Genomic DNA, 7,500 nt, shown 5'->3' on the forward strand with positions numbered 1-7,500 from the left:
GCATGGATGATTGGCGTACGGGTCATGTATGGTGCACTTGCTTCAGTTGAAGGGATGTACTAGTACAGTTATATTAATTGTTTATTTCACGATCTGGTCTTTTGGCTGGATCGCGAAAAAAACGCTAAGTCCCAAATCTTGAACTCGAGAGGAGAGCGCTGATGACAACCTTTTGGACTGGAGCTCCCTAGAATTCGGCTTTTTCCTACTTTAAAGGGATGCACTGTTGTATGTATTGTTTATTCACGATCTGGTCGTTGGATTGGATCGTGGAAAAAAAACGCTAAGTCCCAGATCCTGAACTCGACAGGAAAGCGCTGATGGCAAACATTCTGACTGGAAGTTCCTAGAAATCGGCTTTTTCCTTATTGGCATTATGTGGCACGTTTATTGTGGCTAGAACATTAATTATCCACCAAATGGCACCAACGCTTGGCGAAAGTCTCGAAACACTCCTATCCCGACGCACCAGCAACCGCAACACGATGCAAAATAAATTGCACGAGCTACTGATACTTGTACCATGCACGGTACACGGTACCAAAATATACCCCTGAAAGTGTGCAATTTGGTGCTATTCTAGGAAATTTGTTTGGGGAAGCCTAGCTACGCGTGTCGCACGTTGCATGGTCGTCGATCAGAGGCATGCAAAAGCACCTATCTAGGGGAATTACTTTACGTTCTAGTAGCAAGATCGATTTTCCGGTCTAGCACGGCAGTACGCCTGCATGCATACACTCCATGTACCAAAAATGTATCAACCTAGGCGTTGCTCAGTAGCTTTTGGCGGCACATGTAAAAAGTACTCGAGTTCAGATTCTTGGAACTTTGCGTATTGTTCAAAACTTATAACGAAAACTAAATTATAAATGGGTAAAAGGCTAGGCGTTTCTCAGTAGCTTTTGGCGCCACGTGGCAAAAGTATTCGAGTTCAGATTTCTGGGACTTAGCGTATTTTTCAAACCTGATAATGAAAATTGAAGTACAAATGGGGCATAAGCTAGGCGTTGCCCAGTAACTTTTTTCGCCACATGGAGGAAGTAGTCGAGCTCCAATTTCTGGGACGTAGCGTATTTTTCAATCATAATAAACCAAATCAAACATAAAAATCATGAAACTTACACCACGTCCCTAGGTTGTGCACAAAACGTAACGATAAAGTGCCGGCGAGGTTAGAGGTGCACCAAAATTGTGTACCGATTAGGAAAAGTACTCTATGTTGCTATGACTTGGGTAAAAAGTGTTGATTAACTGCTGGTTACGATAGACAGTTGCTTATCGTACACATCGCAAACGAACACCCCTTAGTGAGCAGTAGCAGAAGTCGATGGAACAAAGCGAATGCATTACAAACTGATCAAGTAAAATAAGGAACGCTACGTACTAGGACTTCTTTCCAAGAATGGTGTCCGCGACGGGAGGGCAAGCGTCCTTCCCAGGTTTCCCTAGTAAACCTTGTATGGTAAACATACCCAAGCGTGTCCGTAAGCACGCAACGATAGTCACGAACGAGCACATACCTAGGGAAAGTACTCTACGTACTAGGACTTCTGTCCAAGAATGGTGTCCGCGACGGTCGGGCACTGTGACGCAATTACCAAATCCTAGAATCGTACAAGCAGTGTGTACAAACATAAACATTAACGCGTTCGCTCGGGCTGCGCCGTCCGTGTTGAACACAAATGCGGGTGATTATATGAGTGGATGGACAAAAACATGCGTGGCGAAGACAATTTTCTGCACGATGTGCACATAGCTCATTTCGTCGTCCCGGGCGAATGGAAAAACACAAAAATCTCGAGTATCTTTCTAGGTTTCTGTTATAAAAGGGCAGGCCAAAAGGTGACCGGTTGAGATGAGCATTTTAAGCATGCAAGCACTTAATTGCAACTTTTCCTACAAAAACTAGGTACGTACACGTAGATTGTATCAACATGGACATCCATGATTGCGTACGCCCGGGCTGCGCCCTCCGTGTTGTACTTTCCCTGATTGGTACACAATTTTGGTGCAAGTGTACCAACATCGACATCTATGAACGCGTACGCTCGAGCTGCACCCTCCGTCTTGTACTTTCCCTGATCGGTACACAGTTTTGGTGCACGGCTATCCCGAAAGGCAACTTGTACCAACATCGACATCCATGAACGCGTACGTAGCGTACTTTCCCTGATCGGTACACAATGTTGGTGCACGGCATAGGAAATGGGCTTAAAATGGTCAAACTCAATCCATTTCCACTAAAGATAGTCAATAACAGCTGTGCCGATGAAGTAGGGCACGATGCAAGTCAATGTTATTTAATGAATTACATGTTCACCATACATTTCAGTACAAAATTGCTCGGTCAGACCTACAAAGTGCTATATCTCGAATACTAAACGTCGCAGATGGGTGTCGTAGAACAATTTTAAGTTCGTCTAACGATTCTACATCCGATTCTGGATAGTGGTTTTTCGACCACTTTTCAACATTTTGTGACACCCCGAACCTAGGGGCAGCTCCCTAGCTTTTTTCAAAAATGTGCACCGAACGGGCCAGAGAGCTCGAGTAGTCGAAAATTTTTTTTTTTGCTAAAACCCCTCAAAACGTGTCAGGAACGCACCCTAGATGATGAAAAGTGCAACCAGAATGTCAATCGACAACATGCCCGGGGGTACAAATTTGCTCTACGCGTCCCTAGGTAGGGTACTTTTTCATACAAACATCAAAGTGTACGGTGCACAAAGTGCGCGGAACAAAAATTGCTCGGTCAGACCTAGGACGGGCCATATCTCGAATACTAAACGTCGCAGATGGGTGTCGTAGAACAATTTTAAGTTCGTCTAACGATTCTACATCCGATTCTGGATAGTGGTTTTTCGACCACTTTTCAACATTTTGTGACACCCCGAACCTAGGGGCAGCTCCCTAGCTTTTTTCAAAAATGTGCACCGAACGGGCCAGAGAGCTCGAGTAGTCGAAATTTTTTTTTTTGCTAAAACCCCTCAAAACGTGTCAGGAACGCACCCTAGATGATGAAAAGTGCAACCAGAACGTCAATCGACAACATGCCCGGGGGTACAAATTTGCTCTACGCGTCCCTAGGTAGGGTACTTTTTCATACAAACATCAAAGTGTACGGTGCACAAAGTGCGCGGAACAAAAATTGCTCGGTCAGACCTAGGACGGGCCATATCTCGAATACTAAACGTCGCAGATGGGTGTCGTAGAACAATTTTAAGTTCGTCTAACGATTCTACATCCGATTCTGGATAGTGGTTTTTCGACCACTTTTCAACATTTTGTGACACCCCGAACCTAGGGGCAGCTCCCTAGCTTTTTTCAAAAATGTGCACCGAACGGGCCAGAGAGCTCGAGTAGTCGAAAAATTTTTTTTTGCTAAAACCCCTAAAAACGTGTCAGGAACGCACCCTAGATGATGAAAAGTGCAACCAGAATGTCAATCGACAACATGCCCGGGGGTACAAATTTGCTCTACGCGTCCCTAGGTAGGGTACTTTTTCATACAAACATCAAAGTGTACGGTGCACACAGTGCGCGGAACAAAAATTGCTCGGTCAGACCTAGGACGGGCCATATCTCGAATACTAAACGTCGCAGATGGGTGTCGTAGAACAATTTTAAGTTCGTCTAACGATTCTACATCCGATTCTGGATAGTGGTTTTTCGACCACTTTTCAACATTTTGTGACACCCCGAACCTAGGGGCAGCTCCCTAGCTTTTTTCAAAAATGTGCACCGAACGGGCCAGAGAGCTCGAGTAGTCGAAAATTTTTTTTTTGCTAAAACCCCTCAAAACGTGTCAGGAACGCACCCTAGATGATGAAAAGTGCAACCAGAACGTCAATCGACAACATGCCCGGGGGTACAAATTTGCTCTACGCGTCCCTAGGTAGGGTACTTTTTCATACAAACATCAAAGTGTACGGTGCACAAAGTGCGCGGAACAAAAATTGCTCGGTCAGACCTAGGACGGGCCATATCTCGAATACTAAACGTCGCAGATGGGTGTCGTAGAACAATTTTAAGTTCGTCTAACGATTCTACATCCGATTCTGGATAGTGGTTTTTCGACCACTTTTCAACATTTTGTGACACCCCGAACCTAGGGGCAGCTCCCTAGCTTTTTTCAAAAATGTGCACCGAACGGGCCAGAGAGCTCGAGTAGTCGAAAAATTTTTTTTTGCTAAAACCCCTCAAAACGTGTCAGGAACGCACCCTAGATGATGAAAAGTGCAACCAGAATGTCAATGGACAACATGCCCGGGGGTACAAATTTGCTCTACGCGTCCCTAGGTAGGGTACTTTTTCATACAAACATCAAAGTGTACGGTGCACACAGTGCGCGGAACAAAAATTGCTCGGTCAGACCTAGGACGGGCCATATCTCGAATACTAAACGTCGCAGATGGGTGTCGTAGAACAATTTTAAGTTCGTCTAACGATTCTACATCCGATTCTGGATAGTGGTTTTTCGACCACTTTTCAACATTTTGTGACACCCCGAACCTAGGGGCAGCTCCCTAGCTTTTTTCAAAAATGTGCACCGAACGGGCCAGAGAGCTCGAGTAGTCGAAAAATTTTTTTTTGCTAAAACCCCTAAAAACGTGTCAGGAACGCACCCTAGATGATGAAAAGTGCAACCAGAATGTCAATCGACAACATTCCCGGGGGTACAAATTTGCTCTACGCGTCCCTAGGTAGGGTACTTTTTCATACAAACATCAAAGTGTACGGTGCACACAGTGCGCGGAACAAAAATTGCTCGGTCAGACCTAGGACGGGCCATATCTCGAATACTAAACGTCGCAGATGGGTGTCGTAGAACAATTTTAAGTTCGTCTAACGATTCTACATCCGATTCTGGATAGTGGTTTTTCGACCACTTTTCAACATTTTGTGACACCCCGAACCTAGGGGCAGCTCCCTAGCTTTTTTCAAAAATGTGCACCGAACGGGCCAGAGAGCTCGAGTAGTCGAAAATTTTTTTTTTGCTAAAACCCCTCAAAACGTGTCAGGAACGCACCCTAGATGATGAAAAGTGCAACCAGAACGTCAATCGACAACATGCCCGGGGGTACAAATTTGCTCTACGCGTCCCTAGGTAGGGTACTTTTTCATACAAACATCAAAGTGTACGGTGCACAAAGTGCGCGGAACAAAAATTGCTCGGTCAGACCTAGGACGGGCCATATCTCGAATACTAAACGTCGCAGATGGGTGTCGTAGAACAATTTTAAGTTCGTCTAACGATTCTACATCCGATTCTGGATAGTGGTTTTTCGACCACTTTTCAACATTTTGTGACACCCCGAACCTAGGGGCAGCTCCCTAGCTTTTTTCAAAAATGTGCACCGAACGGGCCAGAGAGCTCGAGTAGTCGAAAAATTTTTTTTTGCTAAAACCCCTCAAAACGTGTCAGGAACGCACCCTAGATGATGAAAAGTGCAACCAGAATGTCAATGGACAACATGCCCGGGGGTACAAATTTGCTCTACGCGTCCCTAGGTAGGGTACTTTTTCATACAAACATCAAAGTGTACGGTGCACACAGTGCGCGGAACAAAAATTGCTCGGTCAGACCTAGGACGGGCCATATCTCGAATACTAAACGTCGCAGATGGGTGTCGTAGAACAATTTTAAGTTCGTCTAACGATTCTACATCCGATTCTGGATAGTGGTTTTTCGACCACTTTTCAACATTTTGTGACACCCCGAACCTAGGGGCAGCTCCCTAGCTTTTTTCAAAAATGTGCACCGAACGGGCCAGAGAGCTCGAGTAGTCGAAAAATTTTTTTTTGCTAAAACCCCTAAAAACGTGTCAGGAACGCACCCTAGATGATGAAAAGTGCAACCAGAATGTCAATCGACAACATTCCCGGGGGTACAAATTTGCTCTACGCGTCCCTAGGTAGGGTACTTTTTCATACAAACATCAAAGTGTACGGTGCACAAAGTGCGCGGAACAAAAATTGCTCGGTCAGACCTAGGACGGGCCATATCTCGAATACTAAACGTCGCAGATGGGTGTCGTAGAACAATTTTAAGTTCGTCTAACGATTCTACATCCGATTCTGGATAGTGGTTTTTCGACCACTTTTCAACATTTTGTGACACCCCGAACCTAGGGGCAGCTCCCTAGCTTTTTTCAAAAATGTGCACCGAACGGGCCAGAGAGCTCGAGTAGTCGAAAATTTTTTTTTTTGCTAAAACCCCTCAAAACGTGTCAGGAACGCACCCTAGATGATGAAAAGTGCAACCAGAATGTCAATCGACAACATGCCCGGGGGTACAAATTTGCTCTACGCGTCCCTAGGTAGGGTACTTTTTCATACAAACATCAAAGTGTACGGTGCACACAGTGCGCGGAACAAAAATTGCTCGGTCAGACCTAGGACGGGCCATATCTCGAATACTAAACGTCGCAGATGGGTGTCGTAGAACAATTTTAAGTTCGTCTAACGATTCTACATCCGATTCTGGATAGTGGTTTTTCGACCACTTTTCAACATTTTGTGACACCCCGAACCTAGGGGCAGCTCCCTAGCTTTTTTCAAAAATGTGCACCGAACGGGCCAGAGAGCTCGAGTAGTCGAAAATTTTTTTTTTGCTAAAACCCCTCAAAACGTGTCAGGAACGCACCCTAGATGATGAAAAGTGCAACCAGAACGTCAATCGACAACATGCCCGGGGGTACAAATTTGCTCTACGCGTCCCTAGGTAGGGTACTTTTTCATACAAACATCAAAGTGTACGGTGCACAAAGTGCGCGGAACAAAAATTGCTCGGTCAGACCTAGGACGGGCCATATCTCGAATACTAAACGTCGCAGATGGGTGTCGTAGAACAATTTTAAGTTCGTCTAACGATTCTACATCCGATTCTGGATAGTGGTTTTTCGACCACTTTTCAACATTTTGTGACACCCCGAACCTAGGGGCAGCTCCCTAGCTTTTTTCAAAAATGTGCACCGAACGGGCCAGAGAGCTCGAGTAGTCGAAAAATTTTTTTTTGCTAAAACCCCTAAAAACGTGTCAGGAACGCACCCTGGATGATGAAAAGTGCAACCAGAATGTCAATCGACAACATTCCCGGGGGTACAAATTTGCTCTACGCGTCCCTAGGTAGGGTACTTTTTCATACAAACATCAAAGTGTACGGTGCACACAGTGCGCGGAACAAAAATTGCTCGGTCAGACCTAGGACGGGCCATATCTCGAATACTAAACGTCGCAGATGGGTGTCGTAGAACAATTTTAAGTTCGTCTAACGATTCTACATCCGATTCTGGATAGTGGTTTTTCGACCACTTTTCAACATTTTGTGACACCCCGAACCTAGGGGCAGCTCCCTAGCTTTTTTCAAAAATGTGCACCGAACGGGCCAGAGAGCTCGAGTAGTCGAAAATTTTTTTTTTGCTAAAACCCCTCAAAACGTGTCAGGAACGCACCCTAGATGATGAAAAGTGCAACCAGAACGTCAATCGACAACATGCC

This window comes from Anopheles coluzzii (assembly GCF_943734685.1).
Source record: "Anopheles coluzzii chromosome X unlocalized genomic scaffold, AcolN3 X_unloc_22, whole genome shotgun sequence".
Classification (NCBI taxonomy): Eukaryota; Metazoa; Arthropoda; class Insecta; order Diptera; family Culicidae; genus Anopheles; species Anopheles coluzzii.